This window comes from Paralichthys olivaceus, chromosome 20, assembly GCF_024713975.1.
Source record: "Paralichthys olivaceus isolate ysfri-2021 chromosome 20, ASM2471397v2, whole genome shotgun sequence".
NCBI classification, from domain to species: domain Eukaryota; kingdom Metazoa; phylum Chordata; class Actinopteri; order Pleuronectiformes; family Paralichthyidae; genus Paralichthys; species Paralichthys olivaceus.
In genome coordinates this window covers 13938155-13966007 of record NC_091112.1, presented here as the reverse complement: position 1 = coordinate 13966007, position 27853 = coordinate 13938155, and the positions used below count along the sequence as shown (strand labels likewise).

At 40.7% G+C, this 27853-nt stretch overlaps 1 long non-coding RNA gene across 1 annotated transcript in view; it reads left to right on the top strand.

The window, feature by feature from the left end:
* LOC138405957 (uncharacterized) overlaps nt 1–27853 on the top strand; it is a 117775-nt gene that overhangs the window by 52173 nt on the left and 37749 nt on the right. The window contains exon 2 of the long non-coding RNA XR_011239620.1: nt 9788–9914. This is a non-coding gene — a long non-coding RNA (uncharacterized lncRNA). The remainder of the gene's footprint in view (nt 1–9787; nt 9915–27853) is intronic.

Genomic DNA, 27853 nt, shown 5'->3' with positions numbered 1-27853 from the left:
ACCTGTCGACAGGATTTATTAGCCTTGGGTGCACCCTCTCAACAATTAACTGGCACAGGCATGGACGAGCACTCGCACCGATATGTTGTCATGAATAAGTGGGGAAATGAACAGCAAGCTCTATCAATTTAAGCTGCGTGTGTCCCTGAAATTTTTATCTGTCACAGTGTTCCGACATAATGCACGTCAGGATTGCCACAAGCAGTTGGTTTCAGGTTGGTCTCATTACTAAGTTTATTCCTCAGGAGCAACAGCCCCGTAATGGCAGGAGATGGTAATGATCCTTTAATAGCCCTCCTTATTGCCCACTGGCCAGATCCTAAAACTTGATTTGCCTACTGTGCTCCCACTGAGCCAGGAAGATGAATAGAAAACTAACCATCATTATAATCTGCCATAGAAATCAAATCGGAACACCCATAATCTACTTCTCAGCTGCCTCCTTTTTGTCTCATTTTCAAACAGTCCACTGCACACGCCATACATCTCTCCCCGAGCTTCATCTTCTTTTCTCTCTTTTCCTCCACTCGTCTGCCTGTCTGCTGCTTTTCCCTCACTCCTCATTCTTTGGCTCCTCTTTTGTCTCTTTGTACCAAAGCTCAGTTTTTCCATTTCTATACTTCAAAAGGCGTCAGAAGATTGGATTCTTTTTTTTTTCATTGGCATTCGGAGGTAATGAGGGATGACACACTGAGACTCAGAGAGCAACCACAACTTTGTCCGTCTCACCAGGCAAAGCTTGGGGAGTGGGCTCGATGAGACGCTACGCTAAGTAGCACAGTGTGCTGCAGTAAACGTGTGAGTGTGTTTGTTTGCATGGGAAAGCATTTCGGCTCCAGAGAGCCCGGTTCAATGCTGAGGATTGATAAGGATTTTGTTATCACCCTTCAAAGTTTCAAAGAAAACAATGGTGAATGTGGAAATTGATTTTGTGCGAGTGTGTGTTCGTGCGTGCACTTTAAGGCATGTGTGTGTGTCCGATAGCCGCCGTTATCTGAAGTGAGAAAATCGAGAAAATGCCAAAAACTCCACACTAATCTCCTGCACATATGTTTGGGTTTCTCACATATCCTTGATAAGATTTACAGGGATTAGTTTGTCCCCCAAAATAGTCAGTGTGGAAAACTGCCTTTCTGGAGGGTCCTTTAATCTGTGAGACATCGGCACCGTTGACATGACTGACCAGTGCCGAGCAGATGAGACCATTTCTTTACTTGGTTCCAAATAATCAGTGTCCAGGACTCACGCTTGCTTCGTTAAACAAGCCGCGGATAAATAGAATAAAGAATGGTCCTACATGTGTGACTGACCCCACACACACTCCCACACATTTCCACAGAGCTGTTATATGGTTGTTGTCCCTTGGGTGACTGTGCAGTGACACAGATGATTCTTTGCTGAACATTTTTTCCCTTTTTTTTTTCTCTCACCCTCTCTCTTCCTGTCTGTGTCTCAGTCTCTCGCTGTCTCCTTCCGTCAGCATGTTCATCTAAATAATTCAGCTCAAATCCAGGCCAGTCTTTAATCAGATGTCACTACTTCCCCTCACTGACGGGTGCTCAACGCATTATTATAATCATCCGTATCTCTGGATTCGCCAGCCACTAAAGTCTTGTGACACTTCTCCCTTTTTTTACTTAAATGATGCTTTACATGTTGTTTGATATATTTGTGTCTGTGCCTTTTGATTCTTTTTTTAAATTATTTAAATTTTTTAGGTCAGTGTCCATGCAATGATGGAGAGTTTAAAGAAATTGAGTCGAGATAATGATTTATTAGCCAAGTGCTTTAGATGAGGGTCTATTAAATTTGGTAACTGAAGAATTTACAGTAAAGGGTCAAATCTAAATTGTAAGGGATCTCCGGTGGTAAATCTGAACACTACATTACCACAAACATAATAAATATTTTTGTGCAAAAGCATCTCAGTTTTAATTGTCAGCTGACATGAATGCTGTTCTATAAATCATCACCAATTATTGACTAGGGTTGAGCGATGCTGACATGTAACAGTGAGGTAAGTGAAATATGGACGGTGACATAGGAGGGTGATTAGCAAACATAATTGGAATTAGTCGGGAACAGTCATCTTTATCTGGTGCAGGGCGTCACTGTCACAGGTTAATCCTACAAACGTGATGGCGGTGCATCATATCAACGCTAACCGAGCAACTTGATGGACGGCCTATATAAAACTTGTTTGTTGTTGGTCTCCACACTTTGCTGTCAGTCCTTGTTAAAGATGTGAGAGGACTGTCTCTAACACCACTGAAAAACCACGTTGTACTTTTATATCATCTCAGTAAATGTAGTTTACAGTCTTTTTATTTTTGAATCATGATTTATGTATTGTTTTTTTTTTTTTGCCGATACTAGTTGTAACTATTCAAATCTAAAGAAGTGCAAAACTATATTCATCTAACACAAAATAACAGCTTCAGTGCTCAGGTATGCACAGGGTATCTGAATGGAACAGGATATGGCAAACTTTATCCGATTTCTATAATCATCCCAACAGTTGTAATCTGTGTCCTGAAGGGTTTGTGTTCATTTGTTAAATAGAGTCCTCAGCTTTATTGTTCTGTAGGTTTAAATGTGAGCATGAGTCGTTGTTTGTCTTGGTTAGTTTGCACTGTGATGCACTGGGCTCCACCTCTCACCCAGTGTCAGCTGGGATTGCATTCAACCCCCACCACCTCCCTCAAAGGATAAGCGCTTCAAATAATGGATGGATGGATATCTGGTTTCTGGTAGAAATTGATTGGCTGTCAAATAATATATAATATATAAATGCAGAAAAAATCCAGATAATCCAGTTTCGATGCGTCTCACTTTAACCACAGCATCCTCTTTGCATACGGTCTATTGTTGCTACTGTACTGTACAGTGGCTGTCTAACGTGTTTAGCACTGGTTGCAGATGGAGATAACTTGCTAACAAGATAAAACAGAGCAGAATTCGCCATGGCCACGCTGCCTGAGGCAAGGAGGAAACAGTGATGGAATTCAAATCTTATCAGTCTTCTCCATAGGACATACAGTGCATATAGGGTATGCAGACAGGTCGGCTCTGAAGTGATTTGTCAGGGGCAACATCTCCTGGAAACAGAATTGTTTGAGGGCGTCAATCTGTTGCGTGCGTGTGTGTGTGTGTGTGTGTGTGCGCGCGCGCGCGCGCATCTTGAAAGCTCAGGCAGTCTGCAGTCTCACCACAGTTGCTTGGCAGCTTCTCTCCTCTTTTAATTAGAGAAAAAGCATCTGCAACAAGGGTCACCACTGAAAGAGTGGGAGAGAAAAAAGAGAGGGTGTGTTTCCATTGTAACGTAACAAAACACATTCAGCTGAAAGAAATGCAAGAATCCTTCAAGATTGATTTTTATCCTTTTTTTGATGAGGCTCAAATCTTCCTTAATGTAAGAAAATGGAGTAATGACCAGCTCACTTACAGAACCAACTACATTCACCTTTGCCCTTATTCTCACTCGGTCAGTATAGACTCTGGGCATGTTCACCGGTAAACATTTTCTGTCTCAGCTTTTAGTTGAAGAGTTTTCTTCACTGTATGTATATAAAAGCAAAAAGCATTGGAGAGAGGACATCACACTGTATGAAAAATTTATGGTGGAGCCATACGGGGAAGTGTACAGGTAAAAGTTAAGGTAAAACATTAATGGGCAACACAAGGCTACCATTAGTCATAGTGCCCTGTTTACTAAAGCAGCAGTTGACTGCTTGTTGTTGTATGTGGGGATGTTGTTTGGCTGCACAACATTTAAACACAGAAGCTTATAAAACACTGACTTGCAGCATATGTGCTATTTCTCAGCCTCTGATGTAAATCTGTGACGGCTGATTTGGGTAAACCCTCAGTTTTGACCTGGGGTGTCACTTTAATTTCTCATTATTTTAGATGAACCATTAATGGAGTCCCACTCCTTATGTTTTCCTAGGAGGTTTATCTACAGCATCAGCAGGACGCCTCCTATTTGCTCTCTGATGTTCTTAATTAAACACAATGGAGTCGCTCCGATAGCGTTGGCATCAATGGCAGCCGAGTAATTACGCTGCACAACGGGCTGAACTGGTCTTTAGCGGCACTGTAACCAGTAGTTTGCCGTTCTTATTTTGGTCTTTGTTGACTTCCACCTCCTCGTCGTTACTTTTTTTTTGTCCTCAGCTCGTGTTGTTTCCATGTGCTGCTCGACGCATCAAATGCCAAACAGTCTGAAGTCTCTCTTGTCTCCTTCAATTTCTCTTTGTATGTCATCCAGTCTGTGGAATTAAATCTCTCTCTCTTTGCCTCTTCCTTCCTGTGTGCTCCCACCTGTCCACTTTCATTGTGTGCCTGTTACTCTTTGGCTCCTTTTCTGTGTTTCAGGTGTCAAAAATTGGCTGACATGTGGCAGGTTATGGATTAGAGTGAATATCAATCACCCTCTTTTTTATCCTCTCTCCTCCAGGCGATGGTCCCGGGTGGCTTCACGTACCTGCAGGGATTTCCATTATTCTTTCGTTCTCTTTTGTCTCTCTGTCTCTTTTCCATAACCTCCTTCACATACACCACACTACATGCTAATTACATTCCGCCAAGTACATGTAGTCCACACACCATTTCATGTTCTGACCCACCCTTGGGAATCTCTATTTTACCTCCACTTCATCCCATTTGACTCCTCAGGATAATTTCCTCTGTCACTGCCCGTCTGTCTGAGACCCCATATTCTTCCCTCCTTCACTTCAAACCTTTTTATACCTGAGACCTGTGAAAACTAGAAGAAGAAAATCTCTCCTCCTTTTACGCGATAAAATCGCACAGCGCGGCTGAAGCCAAAGCCACTAAGCTCGTGAAGGGAATAGAGCTTTATAGAAGAGAAAGATTGGCAGAATGAGTCGAAGGAGAAGTGGTAAATAAAAGACGAGCCACCTTTTTTTTTTATCCGTTTGCAGCTTAGGAGGTAGACGACAAATGGCTGATCACGTAAACTAAATGGCTACCAATTTCATTAGCAGTCAATAGTGTGCCACTTTAGCGCCTCAGTTTGTAGGGTGAGTTCAGGGTCTGTGGATGTGTTAAGGCCGAGCATCAATCAGGGAATGTCAAATCAGCTCGGCCACTTTAAATCACTAAAATTTAAAGAGAAATATTCAGGCTTTGTGCATAGTGACAGCGATACAGATACTATTAATCTGTAATAATACCACAAACCAGATCAACGTGGAACTGATAACTGATTGGGAGAAAGGTCTAAAAAAGTTTAAATTTAACTTTTCGAAAGCTCCAGAAACCCTTTATGTTTCCGAGGTGAAATCTCAGGCAGTGTCCTCAAATAGAAAAACCAAACCCCCTCTTGGAAGTAGGCAAGGCATGACAGCCTTTTAATAGTTTACCTCCTCTGCCACACCAGACTTTGGGCAAACCTGTTAAATCCATGAGGTTTTTGCAAACCAAGTGTTGGTAAAGGTGACATCAATACATCTGACAGTGGGATGGAAATAAGCAGTGGACCCTTGTGAGAGGGTGAACAAAAGAGACCCATCCTTGGTTGATGCTTTACCCACCCTGCTGGAATACTAATACACTTTTTTTGTCTTTAATACATCAGTGACTCACACTAAGTTCCCCCTTGGCTATAAACAAATAAGAAATTGGATTTGAATCAATTGCGTGCATTGAATTGAAGTTTTATGAGAGTTATAAGAACAAAGCTGCTTATTTAGTGCAAATTTGAAATATCCTCTTAATACCATTTATATCACTGCCTGCCCTAAAATCTTGTACGATAGATCTTGGTTTCAATAAACGACAGCAGGTAAAAAACGTTGTGCGTTATAACGCAGTTCATTTAATTAACTGGGGTAGTGGGTTATGCTGATTTTGACTTCAGGGCTTAAAACGTTCCTTTCTATGTTTTATGGGCATATTTTATGGGTAGTTAAGATAAGGTATAAAAAGGTCAGATTTTCAAAGGGAGTTGGAGTGAACTTTTTAAAAAGATGAAAAAAGGAAAGGGCGTGGAGGAGTGGGAGATGGAGAATTAGAGCAATGTATCATGCTGGCAGAGGTCAGGCAAGAGCAGGATATGTAATTAGCTATAGAGGAGCTCGGTAATCATGCAACTAATACAGTGTTTCAGTAGATAATTAGTCACGCTACTGTACCAGGATGTCTCATACATATAATACTATATATAATACAAGTGTACATTTGTGTGTGTGTACTATATGTACTACAATACAAAACAATACACTGTAAGATTTTGTTCTTCATTCACTTGGCTCATACATACTCACTCTCTCTCACGCACGCACGCACACACGCACACACACACACACACACACACACACACACACACACACACACACGAGTTGTGTCTCCATGACCTCAGAGATTAGACATTACATCGACTTACATTGATGAGACTTACTCTAACCATAGTTAGTACAAGCTTAACCTTAAAACACGTCTTCATCTTAAAATGTAATTAGTTATGGGACATGCAAAGACAAGTCCCCATAATGTGACTATGTAAACAGATTTAGTAGCAATACCTGGACAACACACACACACACACACAATATTAGCATTGGGAGACATAGTCTGTGCTCTGAAATCAAAGCAGCCAAACACAGTATATGCATATGAGACAGCGATTATCTAAACATACATGCATTGACAACTACAAAGCTGAAATAACCTGCAACCCCCACCCTCCTCTTTTGTTTTCCTTTGCTTCCACGCCTTCATCTCTCCGTCTGTGCTGCGTCTCCCTCCATCCAGCCGCCTCCTCGGTGCGTTCACAACAGACCCCCCAGAGAGGGGGCTAATGAGGGCTAACGATAGGAACGCATGCCGCTGTTTCCCTTTCATTAACGGGTCTACACTTGCACAACGAACGAGGCTTTTCATCATCAGCAGTCTGCTATCAGCGGCGGGTCCTCTCTTCCTGCCATCTTTCCCCACCTCGCTCTGTCTCTTACCCTTCACCCCCTTTCATCGCTCAAATGGAGTGAATTTTCTTCGTTTTCCTCAATCCACACTTATCTTCCTTGTCTCTCGTTGCGCTTTATCTCACCGCCGCCGCCCCCTCTATGAATACTAACTTGTTAATGTGGCCCTAATTACCGCTCAATGCCATTTCAGTGGGCAGACAGAAGGTCTCTCGGTGAAACAAATGCATCCTCCAACACAGACTGATGACTCCACGGTCTCTGGAAACTGAGGAGCCAACGTCAGTTGTTATTTTAAGGCCTTTTATAGCAACTCCTAATGTGTCTCTTGAGATGCATCTGTTTGTGATGCTTCTGAATTTAGGTATCTATTTTTAGCATCAGGTATTAGAATATACCGACACTATAAACCATCAGGGCGAGACTCTTTCCCCAACTAAGAGACAAAAGAAAAAGTTTTATTTTTTACCCTAATGGGCACTTCAGGTTAGACTGCAACAGGTAAAATAAGAATTGGATTTGACCGTGGTATATTGTGGGACTTCTACATCATGTCTGAATATCCAGAGAAAGTTTAGAGGCTATTTATACTTACTGCATGACTATTACCCATGATGCATTATTCTCTTTGATGAAAAGACAAAAGAAGATGTCTATATGAAATAAGAATGTTACGCCTGATGATGTTTGAGATTATATTATAGTTGATACCAATTTTTTTCAGTTGTTTTGGTCACGTTGCCCTTATTTGGTTTACACGTTAACCACAATGCTACCAGGGCACTTAGGTGCTTTATGTTTTATGAATATCATGTGTGAAAACCTGCATATTATTGTAACATGCCTCATGTCCTCCCTGCCTCTTCACTCCCCCGCTGGCCTGCGCTCACTTTATTCTTTAACAATAAACACCATCACTAATCAGAAGTTTTCAGGACACGTGCAGGAATTGAAGTTTATTTTGTGTTTAATTCGCTCTACAGTTTGAGACACACATTGAAAATCAGGGTTAAAGTGACCGGAACAATCTGGATTCATGATGCGATATCATAGATCGTAACAAAATAATTGTGTGAAGAGCGACAGAGACGAGGAGACACACACACACACACACACTTACACAGGAGTTTAACTTTATTGTTGCAGAAGAAGCGACGTCCCGTGTATCCAATTATCAGATTGAACCATTTTAACACAACTTTCTACATCAAGTTGAGTGTAAAACGCTCATTACTGGCACTAGAAAAGTTGACATATGCAATCCATCCACAACTTGGCTCAACCTTTCATTTCATATACTTATGCACTGTGGGACACAGGGGTTCATGTTCCCATAGCTCTAAAAGACACTTTTACAAGCTACAAAGAAAATGAATAAAACATCAGCGGCAGTTCACAGGCAGCTGTCGCAGCTCACACTGGCCTCTTGGCACAGCTTAGCGGAGGGACTGCATTTCATATCTGATACATGTTTGGCACATGAAGCTGACTTTATTGACCTGAACAGAACATCTCGAGGATTTTCTAAATCTGATGCATCCTCAGCTCAGCACTGTGTATATAAATATTTTCCTGTAGACCTGGCAGGTAGACAAGGTTGACTTCCATTGATTACTTCTATATTTCTTTAAAGGGAAGTCTGGATATTACCTGTGTTTATCAGTGCTCTGATGTCAGAAGGGTTTAGTTAATTAGAGAAGTTTTTTCTCAGCCTTAAACGTATACGCACCGATCCCAGTGGCATTATGTTTCAGGTTGTCTGTCTGTCCCATTCCTGTGATTGCTATATCTCAAGAATACTTTGAGGGAATTTGCTGATATTTTGTTACAAATATTATCTTTGACTCAAAGATGAACTGATTAGATATTAGTGCATGGAAGTCAAAGGTCAAGGTCAAAGTGACCTCATGTTAATGTGAATGGAACATATTCGGACTACACGTAAGGAATTTCATTACATCTGGCACAATTAACTTGGACTCAATGATGAAATGATTAGATTTCAGTGGTTAAAGGTCAAAAAACATGTTTTTGCCCTCGAATGTGATATTTCAGTGACCTTTACATGAATCTGGAAATTATATAGAAATATATACATGAACTTGCACTGGTTGGAAGAGGCATACAACCGCAGTGCAGTAATTCTAGTTTTTCATGTATCGAAAAATCTAACTTATTTTTTTGTTCTTCAGACTTCCAAAGAAAGTAAACTGCTGCGAAACCTGGTGTGAGATAATGGATTAGCTGTGGTTTTGTTTTGCTGCTACCCTCAAACTCTCACAGTCTGAGGTACTGGGAGTGCTTCCAGGTTTTTTTTTGCACAGGATTGGTGTCGAGCAGATGTGTGGATAAGACTCTGATCACTACTGAGCTGACAGTAGCCACGCCGCCATCCGCTCTCACTGACGGTCATTGATGATTTCAATTTTGCCGTGTGATTCCTTTACGCTCCGCACAATGCTGGGAATAGATTTCTCGCCTGTTGCTCCTGCTGCAGTTTTTGGCTCCAATCGATTTGGTAAGCGAGATATAATTAGATAGCATCTCACTTCGTTATCATTTCCCATAAGGAGCAGATACCACGCACGGCAGCCATTTCTCCCTTGGACTCCTACTGTCTGCTCTTCAATCTTGCTCCTCTTTCTTCTTCATGGCCTTTCCAACAGGCTCCGTGTTTTTTTCTCTCCTTCGCTTTTCGCTGCTCTGCTTCCCCTGAGTGTGTGTGTGCAAGTGCTACATTATTTTGCTTTATTCTCTTTCATTACTTCGCTGTCAAACAAATGTGGCAATTAAAACTTTCTCATTAAAATGTTCCTGCCACGCTCCCTCTTCTCTTTCAGAGTCCTGCCCCTGAGTCATCCCATCCCAAGGGCTTCGCCAGAAAGAGGTGGTTCCCTGTTGCCATGGCAGCTCCTAACCGATGTGTTTCGTCTGCGGCGTTAGGGGTCAAGTGGCTGGAGCAACACGGTAAGAGGTTCCCAAAGCACTCCTCTGAAATCCTCTGCAGTGTTAGAGGCACTTAACTCTTCACACTCACATTGTTTAACAGTATTTGCTACCATAGAAAATGACAATACCATGTATGAAAAACTGGGTTAGCAGCACTCACCCTCCAAAAAAATTACAAAATATTTGCATGAGTTTGTTTCAAATGTGAGCTAAATGAACTGAATAATTAATTAAGTAATTGAAAGTTATTTGCTGCATTAATTTAAAACTAAAAAAAGCTCACTTCATGCCGGCCTGCTGACTGTCCCATACAAAACTCCCATTGAAAAACGAAATGTTTTTAAAATTTGATCCTACAGTTGAATCAGCACCTCGCTATGCTGCTTATACAACAAATGTAATATTGGTTTTGATTGCATTTATTGTTCAAGTAGTCCTTTATTTTTATTCAGTGTTTTTTACTTAGATTTATGCTCTTTACTGGCTTCTGGCATCAACATAGTTAATTCTACTATCCAGTCAAATGTAATAGTTTACTGAGAAATTGGTCATTCATTCTACATTCAACCTCTGCCAAAGAGGTTATGTTTTTGTTTTGTTCATCTCTCTGTTATTTAGCTAGATTTAGCATGAAACTTGGCGGTGATGATGTATTGGTCAGGAAAGACTCCATTAAATCTGAATAAATGGGCGCATCAGGAATTTTTGTTTCACTTTCTCTGCAGCATTTCCTACAAGATAATTTCATTCTATGGCAGTAGCATGGGTGCATCTGCAAGTGCATGAACATTGGGCCTCATTCAACAACCAGGAGGGAAAGTTCATCAAAAAATTTCAATTCACTCATTATCTTCTCACCAGTATGCTGATGAAGGGGTGGGTGAAGTGTCTGAGTCCACAAAACACTTTTGGAACCTCAGGTGTTATCAGCGTGGCAGACTGATTCTTGTTTTTAGCCCAAATGTCCTCTGATATGCTCCTCGGATGTTCGGATTTTCCAGTAGCAGACATTTAGGCTAAAAACATGGTGAACATGATGCAGTCTGAGTCGAATTTAACAAACACGGAGAGGTGGAGCGTGACCCAAGGTGAACAAATTAAATTTTGCAGAAGATCGAGAGAAACGGGCAAATCCAGGATTGTTGTGTTTAACAAAGCGAGGGCATTAGTGTTGTTGGAGGTGTGCACTCACTGATGCTTTTCTAGTGGACCACTCTAATATACTGTAATTCCCTCCTCTTTTAATACCCTGCAATAAACCTTTTCCAGCTGGTAGACTGACTTGACTCTGGTTTCAGCTGGAAGATTTAAAACCACCACATTTCCTTGTGGTTTTCTCTCATTGCGTCTATCTGCACCGAGCAGGAAATTATTAATAACATTATTGACGTGCCACCTGCAACATGTTCTCCGTGACATGTTTTCTTGTGAGTTAAAGTGAGGTTAAAAACACAAAGAGAAACCACAGTCAGCTGGGCTTTAGTGACAACAAACCATTCGACAACACATGTCAGTGTTTAAAAAAGTAAACACACACTGGAAACCATGAAAAACTATAAAGATGAATCAATTTTACTTTTCTTCTTTCCTCTTCTGTTTAGATTAGAATCCAGCTCTGGAGAAATCCTTTTCTTCATACTATCCCACTCTCACCCTCATGTTTGTCTTCTCTTTTGAACTTCAAATTCCAGAGACAAAGACATGAATCTCATTATAGATCATAAGTACAAAATCAAGAAATGAAAGTTAACCAAACAAGGCTGGGAACCACCTGGGAACTCTACAAATAGCGTGTACTGTATACTGTGGTATCACTGGTGAAAAGATTCGGCTAATTGTGTGGACCAAGACGTACAATAAAACTTTTTTGGAAGTTAACATTGTTTATTTCTTCAGGAGAAATCTCAACAGATGAACTGGGACATATTTGAATAATTTATGTAAAAAAAACACCAACAAACCAAAGACCCAAGTTGTAAAAGTCAAAATGGTCTTGAATGGTGATGTCTAAATTTAAAGTCACTGTCCATGATACCTTAAGGTCAAAGCACCATCTAACTTGCTGCCGTTGTTTTTCTGAGTTGCGTCCCAGCAGTAGCACAGGTCTCATTAACAGCAGACTGAGCAAAGTGCTGCAGATGTACTTCAGCACAGTCATGTCCTCCACAGGGATCCTGAGGTCTTCCTAAACTTTAACAGTCACACATCAGTTACTAAATCTTGCTGTATACAATTTGAAATTTGTAAAAGTGGCACTAAACAATATGTTTTCATTATCCTATAAAAATTGTGACTCCTGCTGTAAAAATCTGAAGAAAATTCCCCAAACCTTCCTCTACAGTGCAATTTCACCTCTTTTAACTTGTTGCTCTGAAGTGGCTGTTTGTAGCTGCTGCAGTCAGTTGACTTGACATACATGTAGAAGAGAAACTGCTGATGTTGATCTTTACTGTTTGCTGTATAGCACAGGAGATGATGTCACACTATTTGTTGGGTTGCTGGTAATACACAAAAGTCTACAGTATGAAAAGAGATGCTGCACACTTAAAGGTCCAGTGTGTAAGATTTAGGTGAAAGGGAAATATTGGCAGAAATTTTATTTTTTATTTACATCGAGGGGACCCTCTCTACGGAGGCCGCCATGTTTTTTACATTAGTCCAGACTGGACAAACTAAAACCCACTGAGTTTTTATGACAACTGAAGCTACCACAGGTTCTTTTTCATGTCTGGAAGGAGAGGGTGAGGTGAGGGGTGTTCAGCTGCAACATGCAATTTCAACACTAGATATCACAAAATTCTACACACTGTACCTTTAAATGTGTTTTTTGACTGCACTGCACCAATTTATAAAAAAATCCCATTTCATGGATGGAACATGGCTCATAACTCCACCACTCTTTTGTTATTCTGCTGGTGAAAGTTACAGGAGTGCATGGGGATGTGACTCACTGTGTGAGCTAAGCCTGGCCCTGTAAGAAGGTGGCCTTGTGGGTATTTTGTGTGTGATGTAGGGGGAAAGTAGAGTGCATGTGTTGCTGATGTTGTCAGTGCTAATGTGGTTAGCTGCAGCTCATGTTAATTATCAGAGTTAATATGTAGTAAGTAGTTAGTATGTTGCTTTATTATCGCTCAGGAACTATGATCTTCCACCACGGTGATGCCCACTTCAGGCGACTACAGACGGGAACATCCTCTGTGGCTTTAGTGCATCTTTAAGTTGGTTGTGTTGCTTCTCATCTGCCCAAAGAAGACATTGTGTTAAGTTTTTTCTGGCCGAACTGTAAAACAAATGGTTTATAATGCTTTCATTTTAACAGTTTTTGGCAGATTCTTTCACCCAAAAAATAATTGCCAAAGAACTCACTTATTTTTTTGAGGAAAAAATGCAGACACTGCACTCAGCCTTCGTTTCATTTTCACACACTCCTTAGAGAACCTGCATTATGCACCAACGTTGTTATCTCAGCATTCTCAGTTTGTTCACATTGGCCTTCACATCAACACACAGACATACAGTCATTACTCTCATTACTATAGCGATTTGCTGTTGCACTGTCTGCTCCATATCGGTGACTTTGCACCGGCAATGTGCTCATCATTTCATATTCTGCCCTGCTCCTTTGAATTCTGGGTGATTTGAAAGCTTCAGCAAAGCCCTGAAAACAGACACTGAAAATTCACTTTGATAAACATATATCTTTTGGCTAGATTAAAACAGAAAGCATCAAACCATTGGGTGTCAGAGCACAGCTCTTTTGAACATCCTCCTGTGGGAGTCATAATAAGCCGCCATGCCCACTCCTCCAACTTTCTGCATTTTGATTTTTCTCCTCACACTGTTGACACAGAAAGTTGGTCACATGAAGGAGGAGCCTATCTGTAACTTTGCCATAATGCGGTATCAAAGTAGATCACCTGAATATATATGAGGCTTTAGGCTTGTTTTAGGAGCCATTTTATTTTTCGAACAGTCTTAACAACAAGCACAGTAAAGACAAGAAGGAAGAAAAGACAAAGAAAGGCAGTGTTTTCCACATGGAGGTTTTTCCGATTTGGCTCATTCTGGGAAACAAATGAAAGGAAACTGATGGCAGGCAGTTGGTGATGAGTTTTAGTTTTTTCTCTCTCCTCCCTTCTCCTTTCTTATCATCTTGAATTCATCATGTGAATCCACATTCAGGGTTTCAGTTTGACTCATCCTTTTGTGTCTTGTGAGACGCTTCATCAAAGATCATCAGCAGTCAGGCTTCATCCCTCCCCTCATCCACTGTCCGAGATACATCTCCCGTCCAGTGCATCCCATTCCACTTCCTGTTGCCTCATTGTCTGCACCACATGCTGTGTGATGAAAGGCCGGTCAAGTGGAGAAAAAGAGGATCCTGACATGGAAATAAAGAGGTGCACATCTCCACTTATCTTCCTGCTCTCGAAGGCAGTGAAGTACAACTTGTATCCCACTCACGTGAAGACAAAATATGAATGAAGAGCCTGAGTGTAGCACAATGGAAGAATGGAGAATACAACTTGCAACTCACATGGAACTTGTCTTATATAATTTGTGTGCCATGCTACATACAGAGCCGACAGATATGTGACTGAAGTTGAGGTAAAATGTGCAGGAACGTGTGTGTGTGTGTGTGTGTGTGTGTGTGAGGCAGAGAGAGAGAGAGAGAGAGAGAGAGAGAGAGAGAGAGAGTCTTTGTGGGTGAGCAGGTAAAGATGAATAAGGATCATTAAAGCAGCCAAGGATGTCTACAAGGCTTCCCACTGCGAGAGGCAATGGGTCCTCCCTCAAGACAGTTTTCAAATGTCAACCTCTCATGGCCCATCTGTGAGTTCAGGGATCCCTCCTATATTGTGTAAGATTATGGTGATAATTCCCATCATGTCTCAATTTGTGTCTCTCTACCCTTGCACTAACCCACAGCGTGTCACAGTCATCTGACGATATACTGCGGCGGCTGTTTTATTCGCACAGTTCCTCGGGGCAGGTATCGGAAAAGTCTGACATTTTCTCCGTCTGTATTTTCCACCAAATCAGAAAATCATTCGAACAAGTCAAAAGGAAAATATTACCTATCACACACTCAGGCCACATGCAATGACTTAATAGTTATCCATGTGCTGCTCTCTGTGTCGTGTGCACTTCCATTGACTGCGTGGCATTTTGCCATGACATTCAGAAAGCCAATATTTGCGATACAGAAAAAAAAACTGCAGTGATAAATACTGAACTTATGCTGTTAATGGGGAGTCAATTGAAGACATGGAGGATGTTATATCAGTGACCGGGATATTTTGATTACAGCAAGCGCTCAGTAAACACCACCTTATTGAGTGAGCCTGCAGCGTTTCAGTGTCTGCATCAATATTATATATACCAGCACATCAGTCTTGTTGGATCTTTTAGTTTCCTTAGTCTTTAGAGACATGATTAAAAATGTCCTCTGGTTTGTGATTATTACGTGAATCACACCAAACCCTGAACAATGTCTTTCAGCCACTTTCCTTAGTCTGTGTTTTTCTTGGTATCCTCATTCCTCTTTTCCTGAACCCTAGTAAAAATGTCATCCATCGTGAATGATGCTGGCTTCCTACTTCGCAGACTTTTTACGAGAGTTGCCATTAGACCGTTAAGAATGCCAATGAGTGATTAACCAGGGTTTCTGTCATCTTGTTCTCTGTGGTGTACAATTGCTGAAACTTGAAAAGTTCAATTAGATTGAATTATAGTTGTGATGTAAGGCCACTACATGGTCCCTACGCCAAAGAAGTTGGACACGGACTACACTGTGGTTTAACAACTAACAACAATACTGCAAGTGGTCGCTGAGGGGGTCAGCTGTGGCTAAGAGGTAGAGTTGGTCGTCCACTACCTGGAAGGTCAGTGGTTTGATCCCCAGCTTCTCCAGTCCACATGTCGAAGTGTCCTCGGGCAACATACTGAACCGCAAACCCCCTGATGGTTGAACCATCAGTTCAGAACAGTCTGTGCACCACCAGACGTTTTAATCCCATCATGCCCTTGGAAACCCAATACTTAGTACCCAGTGGACTGTGGCTTTTACCTCTCATCATTAATGGTCAGAAATACACCATTCCAATTGATTTAAAATAACAGACTTTAATTCCTTCTTACTTGATAAATACATTTTTGCCGAATGCTTTGGATTTTTCAGCCATATGCTGGTCTCAGAGTTTGATTTCTAGCCGCTTAATACAAATGCTTTGGATCATTATTCCTAGCTTATAACCTGGGCAGGTCTGGGTGGTTTTTAGTGTTTTACTTTAAACTACACCAAGAAAATTACAAGGTACAGTTATTTTATTCTGTAATGCTGTGGCTTTGGGGACAAAAAACTTTGCCATGTATTTTCCACTTCACTCTCTTTCCATTTTTTTTTCCATTTCCTCTTTCTTTCTGAACATTTCTTTTCCATAGAACATAATGCTATCCTTGCCCAGTGGGTAAGAATTTTCTGGGTAGTTTAACAACCCCTTTATTTCACAGTGAACCTGTCTATTCCTGCAGGATATTGGCTTTTAAAGCAGGCAAGTATTCTGGCCACCTACCACACTCACACTCACACTGTAGATTCTGTTGTGAAAGTTGTGTTTTTATTACTCCCCTCTTCCACAAAATGACTGTTTTCCTTTGAATAATTCACTGCCACTCCATTTGTCCTGTAGAGATAGCTTCCATCAGCTTCCAGCTAGCACGTCTCCAGTGTATGTGATGGTGTAACTATACAGAAGCCATGCTCCTGTTCTTAACAGAGCTCTTCCAACCAGCAATGAATGGCTCCAACGTGGGCTCTTATACAGTATGAATAAGATGTTCTACATTTATGATCCATGAACTCGCCCACAGCAAAATGTATGATTGAAAAAATGTGAGAGCAGACAGAAAAAAAAAGACTCGGGCAAAGCATTTGCTGCCTTTGATTGTGTTTTTGTTCAGTGGGAACACTGGGTGAAACCAAACAACTGTTTAGTGTGGGCTGTTCAGGTGGATCTCCTCAGTGCAGGGAGAATAATAAGATGTTTTGTGTTGTGTGCTTGTCAGAATCACCAAAGTTTTTCAAAAGAAGTGCGTGGCTCACCGTCCTCATAATGTCCATTTGATGTTGAGTAGTGCTGTCAGGATGCCGACTTTTAGTTTTCATTCAAAGTTTAAAAAAATCTAAAGATCAAAGCGCGTCTTTAGTGTCTAATTTGAACAAATGGTCCGTTTGTTTTCCTGTTATTTGTTCACATACAGGGATCAATATAAAAGTTAAAAACATGCGGGTAGTACTTTGTTATTCCACTGTCAATATTTAACAAATATAAATAGTTTCAACCGTAGTAAATGTTTCGTGCTACACTGCACAAACTACACTGTTGTGTGGACTGCTTTGCCTTCTCCATTCAGGATACTACAGTATAAACAAAACTGAGGAAACCCTCATGCAGTATCACTGAAATATTAAATGATTTAAAATTGCACCATCTTATAAAAAAAATATTATTTTAGGTTAAAGTGGCATTTGGTCCTATGTATAATTAAAGACAGGTTAGGTAGACTACATTTAAAACACGGGCCTCGGGGCGTCCCCCAAGCCGGCTCACCTGGTAGTGTGGGTACCACAGAGGCTTTAGTCCTCCTGCTACGGGTTGGGTTTGGACGTGGCTTTTTGCTGCTTGCCTTCCCCCATCCTGTGTTTCTCTCCATTTCACAATTGTGCTGAATTATCAATAAAGGCAAAATGCCCCAAAAAACTCACATTAAAAACATGTTGATAAAAAACAGGCCCCAAAGTACAAAGTCAATGCAACTAAAGTAAGGTTACCTGTAAGGGATTATAGTGAAGCCTATTTGCATGGACAAGATTATAAAACTACCCATGAACACCATAATCAAAGAGATTTGTTAAGAAGAAAAAAGAGAAAACTGTTTTCTGAATAAATACGTCCCCTGACTTGAATCCGACACAAGGCATTTTGGGGCCCCCTCTTGCTCCCAGCATGTTTTTGCTATTTTAAGATCAACACAGTCATCGTTTTTGTGCCCACATCCATTGATAACAACTTGCACTTGTGAAGTGTGGTCGGCTGCATTGATGGGCAGTATGAGAGTTATTGACCAATAAAAACAGGATCTGAAGTCAATGGTGCAGTATTTCATTGTAATTAGGGCTCATCTTAAAAAGAAAAAGTAAAAGTCACACCAACATAGCACAACGCACACACTCTCCGCTTGTTGTAAAGCACAGGGCCACACAGCAGTAAGTGTAACTGATTAATTATTTGATCAATGTATATGTGTAGTACAGTATAGCACAGTATATTTACGCAGACCTGTCTCTCTGCAGAGACACATTCTCTCCGCTTTAATCCAGCATTATAGTTACAGTCCAGCAATCGGCAGGCACATCTGACTTGTAAAGGGGAATGGAGATGGCACTCTCATTGGTTTATTGCATCTTACTGCTGTTGAACTGGCAAAAGCGGATTTGGACACAGCCTGAATGATCTTCCCAGTTCTATGAAGAATCGTCTGTGATGAATGACAAACCATCTCCCCAGATTGATGTAAAACTGGAGGAAGCAAATCTGTGATCAAAAGTCAATGGGCACATATAAAATGTTATGGGAATTAAAATAATGCAACAACACTTATCTCATTGGCTTTTGGTGCAGTTTGATTTTTTAATGGACTTTTCATTATTGTTTAATTTGTAAAAATGTTCAACTGGGATCTGGCTAAAAGCAAATACAATTTTATTAAATTAACCTAATTTGTAATAACTTATAATTGTATTGATACTGGAGAGGTGTGTATTCAGCCTATGTAACCAATTTGATAAAATCATGATACAATGAATCAATTTTCCTTGTGTTTCCATGATAATTTAGAAGGAATAACACAGCTGAGAAAACCTTTCTGTTTCTGCAACACTGATTTAACAAATAGACACAGGTAGGCTTTGGGTTGGGCTATAAATCTGAGCGCTTGGTCTGCCATTGTTTTACAAGGGTAATGGCATTGTCTTATGTTAAGTGGAATTAGAGGAAAGTCTGAAGTGCCTTTCCCAGACAGAGTTACAAGCCAAAAGCTGTCAATCTACCCAAGGCACACCCACATGCTCATAATTGATTTTTACTCTATTATCTCTCTGCTGCTTATTTGCATAATTCATGTTAGTACTTTAGTATTGAGGGAAATGTAGTCAAAGCTCAGAGAGGGGAACATGTTCTCATGACAGCTTTCCAGTATCTTCAACCTGGTTAATCTAGCAGCAACTTAATGCGCCCAGTAAAGTTTTATGCTCTTAGAGCTCTGTTAAATTGTTGTGGAGAAAGCTGCTGCAAAAAGGAGGAATGTTAAATCCAGTGGTGGAAAGTAATTAAGTTCATTTACCTTTGACAGCCAGTTGCCGGAAGCATGTTTTCGGGTTGCCTGATCTGGCAGTGGCCTCTTTATCACCCAGACTCACCCTGGCTCCAGCATCTGCAGATACCTGTACCCATTGTGGACTCCTTGCACTAACTCTGCAGCTAGACATTTTGGTCCCCAGAAGTTCACCAACCTCTGACAAAAAAAAAACATACTAAACTTGAAGAATCGTCCTCGACTAGATTTCCCATGAGCAAACGTGTAGTTGGGTCCCTTTGTCATCTCCTGCCACTTCAATCACCATATTGGTAACATAGGATACACATTCTCTACAATGACCATCAGGAGTGCCTCCAGTGTTCGGTGTCCCACATAGCAAACCATCATCATACAATAACAAACATGGTTTTAAACTTATGGAACAATCACAGTTTAGGCACTAAATCTACATGTATTTCGCCATCCCATAACATAACATACCATACAGCCGCAGAGATTCCTTTCACTGTAGTGGTTTGTATGAAATGTTAAGTGCAGTGGCACAAGATGATTGTACGAGCAAGTAATACAGTAAAAATCTGTTTTGTGCATAAGAAGAAACTTTTGTACATTAAACGAATATTGTACATAAACACAAATATGCAAAAATATAATTTATTTCATATCCCCCAGCCCTAATCTGTGCATGTGTGCCATCATGTGTGTGTATGTGTGTGAAAAGAAATTATTAACTTGAAATGAAAAAGAAGCTGAAAGTTGGTCACAGTAGAGGCACACCAATAGAGCAACTCACTGTGGTGCATCATGGGGTAAAGTCATTTGAATTTCTGATGATGGCTTTGGCACCCCAGGCCTGCTGGAGCAGCAGGGATAGGCATCTGCAGAAAGCAGCAGCACATTTGTAGGATGTGGTGCTGAGGGTCGAGGGTGGGTGGGTGGGTGGGTATTGGGGTGCAGTGGGGGTGAGAGTGGGAGGGGTAAGAAACAGAGTGTGTAAAAGTGAAGTGGGGATTGTGGTTGGCACGTGTGTGTGTGTGTGATCTCTGCCCTCAGACCTCTGACCCCTCAGTCTCAGAGTGGATGATTAGCTCTGGCACATGTAGCGGCTTGTGACGCAGCTCCAACTGTATCTTACCCCGTAGTTACAGAGAAGCAGCATCACATCATTTAAGCAGCAATGTTTAATAAATGAGCTGGTTGGATAAGCTCTATTTAGGAAATTACCCATTTCCTAACCGCAGTGAAAATTGTGTTTATTTTTTTCACACTTAAAAAAACATGAAGGCCTCAGTGTGTTGACTCAATGATAGGCTAGGATTTTTTTTTAAGTTGCTCCATTTACAGGGTGTTAATGAAGAATATTTTTATGTTCATGATGTTCGGAAGGTCTGCCAAACGATTTTTTAATGATTTCTATTCAACCCTGGTTAACTGAACATATTATGACTGTCTTTCTCACCTAAGTACATTTTACAAAAGTAAAATAACAAAATAAACATTCACCCAAATGAATAAATAAATCATTATTAAATATATGTATTTTCTTTATCCTTTTCCACAAAGTAATTAACTACCACCACATAGTTTGCAGAGAGGGTTTGATGCCGCGCTAACACTAACAATGTCTCGGTTGTGGAGAACACTCCGACCCTAGGGATAGAGGGTTATAAAGGGCTGGTGTGACTTGCTGACTGAAATGCGGACGAGAGGGAACTTCGTAACAGAGCTTGATACATTCAGTGTGTGTTTGAACCCTGCGTTCTCAACAAGAGAGAACGGTCCGGCCGCTGCTATAAAAACATCTGTTACTTGTTATTGCTTTGACACAGTCTGAATTATTTGCAAGCGGCAGATTTAATGCCGTGGGGAGCTGGGTTTGCACTGAAATAGTTTTTCCTTGTCCCACTAATGTTAGTGTTTTTCCCAATGTTAGTGGACATCACTCTGGTGATGCCGTTTTAAATGATTTGGCAAGTTCGATGTGCTAGCAGCTACATATCCGATAGCAGTTGTGCAATGTCGACTTTTGTACAATCCACTCGTCTTTGTCCTGAATCGAAATAGTTGACTGTGAAACTGAAGTGTTCCCACACAGCAGACTTTAATGATGCTTTGAGGGATCACACTCCTGTTTGTCTGCGGTCGCCATGACCACAAGCCTACAGCTCATTCGGTCCTGCGCTAAAGTTGTTCCTCGTACTTTGAAACCCTTATGTAAACAAATAAGTTCCGCACATGGACTCGCTGCATTCGTCCAGTATACGTACAGTACCGAACCAAACGGCCCATCCCGGAAATATTCGGTTTGGATACATGTACCATTACACCCCTAGTTAACAGACATTAACGATACTTTGCTGTAATAAATTTTTTGCAGTTGACAGATCTGTATCAATGCAAACATTTTACAAAAATATAATAATTATAAACTCTACCAACAATTGTTTAATTGCAATGCTAACTTACTGTTGTGTAAGAAATGTATTTATTTAAAAAAAATAGAAACAAAAGCAGAAGTGATGAAGTTAGTAGCAATAATTTATAGTAATACCACAGATGTGGGGACCACTGAGATGCTACAGTACAGCACTGGTACCTGACTGGTCAAGAACAGCAGTAGCTGTAATTTAAATGCGTGAAGTCTGCTTAGGGGAGATTTAACTGTTCCCTATTCAGTTCAAATGCTACAAATCTGCTTAATTGGAAGGATTTCAGTAATTCAAGCCATTCAAGTGCAAATCCGGTTGCACTGGAGTTCCTCCAAACCGTTTGGAACAAAGAATTGATTCAGGAAAAAATGCATTACCTCCATATTTCACTATACGAGTGTCTGACATACATTTGACTTGTTTTATCTCCAGCTGTAGAGGGAAAGAGGGTTTCTTTGACTTGGTCCTTAGCACACCACTACTAAGAACATTGATATTTCCATTTCCTGATAATTGCATGAATTTATGCAAAGACATAGCTGCCCATATAGATTTTGGTCTGACATTGCCAACACCTTTTTAGCATAAAAAAACCCTCTGTATGGTTCCCTTAAATGCCTGCTGCACATGAGAGGATTTTCAAATCTTATTTGATTATAAAAAAAACGTGGGAGACCAAACGCATATCAACAGATCTCACCAGTCTTTAGTCTTTTCGCTTGTATTGAATAGAATTTGTATACATAAAAATGGTAAACATACATGAAAAAAATCAGTATTATGTAATGTCTCAAACGCACAGCATACTATTTTCAGTCCCCTATTTTTCTTGATAGAAAGCAAATGGAGGAACAAATGCATGGCCCTAGAATACTTTTACTAGGAATCAATATGCTACAATAAGTAAAGCTGAAATTCAGCAACAGCAAAAGAGCATATTTATATGGGACAGTGCCTTCCTTTCAATGTAGGATTTTAAAGGATCACTGGTGTTCTCTTTTTCTTAGTCTTCCAAAATACTGTGGATTTCTCCCATGTGGAAAAGCACGTTTAACAAGCACAAGAAGAAAACCATGGTTCATCCGAGGACTAGCATCCTCTGGGAGAGTAATTAGGCGGATTGAGTGAAACAGGATTGTGGGAATACATTTAGGAATGTCTGGGGCTGAAAGAACAGGAGAGGCTAAAGGGTTTTGTCAAGGGACAACGTAGTCACATGGGCGGCAAATGAATTGAAAGTCACGGTCTAACACAAGTCAGAACTGAGGAACATTTAGTACAACTGACAATAAACCATTATTAAATCAGCCTGAGCACTTTTAAGAAACAGTTTTGACAGATGTATCAGAGATGGATTGGAAATTGCAAAATCATTTTAACCCCATTTTCAGTGCAGAAAAGTCCCCTTACTTGATAAATGAGGGTTATGTAATGACAGTGAAGTTTCTCCAGTGGAGATGTTCATACATGTTGACAAAGTATCCAGTTACATTAATCCTAGCGAAGACGGGGTTGGTGCCCCACTCTCTGTAATGAGAGAATAAGCACAGTGATGTGACGACGTGAATGAGGGAGACGATCTATGGGCGCTAACACGACGTGGCTTTAAGTAGGGCGACGGGATGGGGACTGTGACTTTAAAGAGATCATTCTGATAAATAGACTTGATGAGGCTGGATGGTTGAGTGTTCTCTCCACGGGGTAAGTGAGCCGAACCGTCATGGTGGTAGTTCTGCAGCCCTGATGAAGTGGAAGGGATTATGACATTAAGTTGAGTAAGCGTCTCTGATTTTTGCGGGAGGCTTGGTGCTGGAGCATTAAGTATGTGAGCTCCCTCTGAGGTTGGGGACAGACCAATATTTACTGGTTTGATGGTTTTGCCAGAGGAAAAGTCAGGAGGTCAGCAAAAACAGTAGGGCCGATGCTCTGGGGACAATGGTTGTCCAAATATTTGCTGACACTACAACAGGAGAGGTGCAGAGAAAAGATGATGTGAGTGGGTGGGTGATCTCGGGCACAGCCTTAATGATAATAATCAAATGTCAGGGTTATATTTGTGTATTAAATGTACTGCATTCACATAGTACATGGACACTGCCCTAGATGGTATTTGATGTCTCATTACTTTGTACTTTTGACAAGAGCAGGTTTATTGTGAGGACTGGATTCTCTCTGCACTGTTGTAAGGACACGCCCTGACTAAGTGCCCTTAATTATGTATGTTGTGGAAGTAGATGTCATTTAATTGAATTATATTTAAAGAATAACATTGTGTTAATGACACTAAATCCTTGGGGTGACAATGACCACATTGAAAAGCTATTACAGGAGACCCATTATGCTTGCCAAAGTCTGCAGCAGAAGGAGATCTTCTCTCCCACAGTAAACACTGGAGGCTGCTGAAACGCCTCATCTTTGATTTTTCAAAAGAGTCTGCTTCGCGTCTACGTCACAACGCAGGTCACTAAGCTGGGCCGTGAGGAGGGAGGAAGAGGGAGCAGCGTTTTTAATGAAAAGGATAGTTCACCCTAAAATGAACATTTTAGCCTAAATGTCCGCTGTGATCCATGCACGATATCAGAGGCTTAAAACATGGTGTAAATTACGCCTTTTGGAGTGGAATTTTCTGACCTTTGGAGCTTGTAAACATTTTCAAGTAGTGCCCCAAATTAAGATAATGAACCCAAAAACAAGCATAATAGGTCTCTTTCAAACAACAGCAGTATAAACAGTCATCCACTCAGCAACAATTAGATGATCTTTGATTATTCAGTGATGAGAAATTAATTATTTTCAATTATTCACAGTACTTAATCATTTTAGGCGAAATATACATATAGTTGAAGTTTCTGCTCCTTAAAGGGTGTCACACCTAAATATTGTCCTTGGAAAACAGGGTGGACATAATAATTCATTATGATCATGCTGAGTTGATTAACTTGTGTTATGTTTACAATGTGACCCACGGACATTCTCTGCAGAGGTCTGATGGCCAACACAGGACACTCCTGTTGTTAATCTGCTCAGCAATTAATATCCTCTGGATTCAAATACGGTTGGGGTGTCTGTCTTCCTCTTGCAAGTTTCATGAACTTAAAACAATGCAGGGTCATTTGTTGTGTCTGTGACTCAGCTTTACTGGAGTGAACAGAATGTGAGTAAGAACAAGAGAGGAGGAGATACAAATAGAGACATTTGTAATTGTAAATCAGTATTAATTTATTTCACAATGTGGAATTGATAATCTGTCAAGGATATCCACAATTAGCTTCATAACAAAAACAGTAATTGCTAAAATAGAATATGAGATTTTACAATAAAAGATTGCATGAGAACCATGGTGTTTGATTCTCTTAAAATACATTTTCAAATGTTGCTTTTTGCTCAGTTAACTCTCAGTGTGAGTTCTGCTTAAATGATTAAACAAAGTTAAAGACAGGCTTCATGACAAATGTACCATATAGAATAAACAGCTGTTTTTCCAGTAGGTAGTTTGCAGAAATGTTATAATTCAGCTTTAATGACACAAGTGTCAGCAGGGCAGGGGGGACAGACATTAGCAGATGCTATTAGGGGAATATAAACATATGTGGATGCATTTCCATTCAATACTTCACAATTTAATCGTGACATTTTAAATTAATCTCACTTAAATGTCAATGAGAGTGGTAAACAAGCTGTTTTAAATGTGCTTCCAATGAAATGTCTTGATGGAAAAACCCCTCAGAATCGAAGTTTGGCTCACAGGTAGTAGAAGCAGAGAAGCAAGCACACAACACTGAATCACATCCCAATCTCAGGAGGTCTTCACTCTGGCTAAATGAAGATGTGTAGTGCAGAATAGGCGCCCGGCAGTTCAATCACCCAGCACCCAGGCCTATCTCTAACTTAGACGCACATGGAAAACATCTCTGGGTGAGGAGCCGACGATGAGTTTGAGGACCGCAGCAGCGATTCTCTCGCCGGATACCATGTCTCCTTTCAGCAGCTTGATACGCAAAGAGGTCTCTCCTCTCCCTTTTCCCCCTGACACCCTCTGTCTCTCGAACAAGACCGACGACATGTGCAAATCCCAAAACACAGTTCCATTAAAACCTTTTGGCTGCTGACAAGGCCCCAGAAGATGGTTGACATGTGCTGCCTGTGGGGAGCAGGCAAGGTTTTAGCGTATTCAGCCTATTTCTCCACCCCAACTGAGAAATAACAGAGAGGCAGCCTGGCTGATGCTTTGTGTGACTTGCTGTCATGTGCGCATTCGAAGGAAACCACCCAGCCTCACCACCGATTGTTAAACCCCTGTGCATTGACCCACATGAATATGCATTAAGCCAGCTTTAATGTATGTCAGTGCATGTATTTGATATTTTTGACATGCTGAATTACATCCAAATTAAAATTGATTTCTACAGTACACATCTGTTTAAACAACAGGGGGGGGGGCACAGTAGGCGCATATGAAAATGTTGTTTGGCAAGAGAGCTTGCGGTAGAATAGACTCATGCTGCGTTTTAAACCATCTAATCAATTACAGAGTATTAAACATTCAATCGACTTCAGATTTAAAACCACATGAGGCTGACTGCTCATGAGGTATGAATGGTAAACAAACGTTTAATGTTCAATGTTACACAATCGAAACAACACCATGAGAGTTTCATGTAAAAATATATCATCAGTAATTACCCCTGCTCACTGCTGCCTTTTAGAGGCAGCGAAATGAGATCAACTCAACATCAAGTGTTCTATTAAAGCTGCAGCAACACGTCTCATAAAGGGGAAGGTGTGGGAAGCTATCCATCATGGCAGAAGTAACGCCAGCAGCACATCAAGCACAGTGAATGGACCCATGTTCCCGCAGTATCGCTCTGCCTTTTTCATGTAAGCCGTACCCAATATGTCACACCTGTCACTGCAACAAGAAACACCACGTGTGCTTCTGTTAATGTGTTGGTGGCATGTGTGACAAAACTGTAAGAGGAAAGAAAAACCGTATTGTGGTACTCGCCAAGTACTTGTTCCCTGGGGATTATGGCCATAAGATTGGACAAAGTCCGTCTCCATTAAACCTGATCCTCCGTCCTTCCACGACTCTAGTTTGATTCAAAAGTGCCTCACATACATGACGGGGGTGTAAATGAATTGGATTTAGTCAGCCAAAAGTCAATACATGTACACAGATTGTTTCCTGGCTCCTCTTAATTTAAGTTTACACCTTTAAGTGTTTGATAGTTTGCAGACAAATGCTTCATCTCCACCGGACACACAGCCAAGCTCTGATTATACACTTTATCTACTGACCTGCCCCAAAGCAACAGATAACTATTAAGACCCTGATGTCATAGTGTTTTAAAATGCAGCCAAACAGTGATGGTTTCCACTCTTGCTTTTGCACCATCTGGCTCGTCATCCTGTAGGAAACCCGTGAAATGTAAGGGTAAAGAGAATAAATGAATAAAATCAGGTAACATGAGTTTATATGCTACATAATATGAAACAAATGAGAAAAGCCAAACGATACACGGGATGTCTGAAGTCAGTACAGCGAACAACAGCAAGAAAATGACAGACGACAGTCGTGTGTGCCAGTAAATAAAAAAACATAAAATGTAGCAATTTGTAATACAAATTTAAAGCCATCCAACATTTCGAGCTGCACTTTGTCTGAAGCCTGCAGCAGCTTTTAGGTGTGTCATTTTTCACTTGGAACAAAAAAGCATCACGTTTCTGTACTGTACATTAGGCTACCTCTCTAGAGGGAAAGAAATTTGCCTTGCAAATGAATATGGGTTATTTCTTACTGATGTGCTGTCTCCAAGATTTATTTTTGCAACAACTCAGTTGAGATCTGCAGAAATCTGCTGTGGTGAACCTTTTTCTAAGTTGGGTTATAGCTCCCATTTGTTCGTTCTCTGGATTTGGACATTATACGTATACATTATCCCTGCTTTTAGGTAGTTATTTGATTACTCAACAGAAAGACACTGCAGCCTGTCTGTTTTGTTTCATTGGCTGATTTTTGCTTCTTTGTTGCATATCTCCTCTTTGCCAGGAAGTAAATTGATTGTATCCGTATGAGGCCATTCACATTTGCTGGCAACTGGCTTTTCAAAATGAGTTACAGTTTCATGAGTCGACACTACAGTGTGT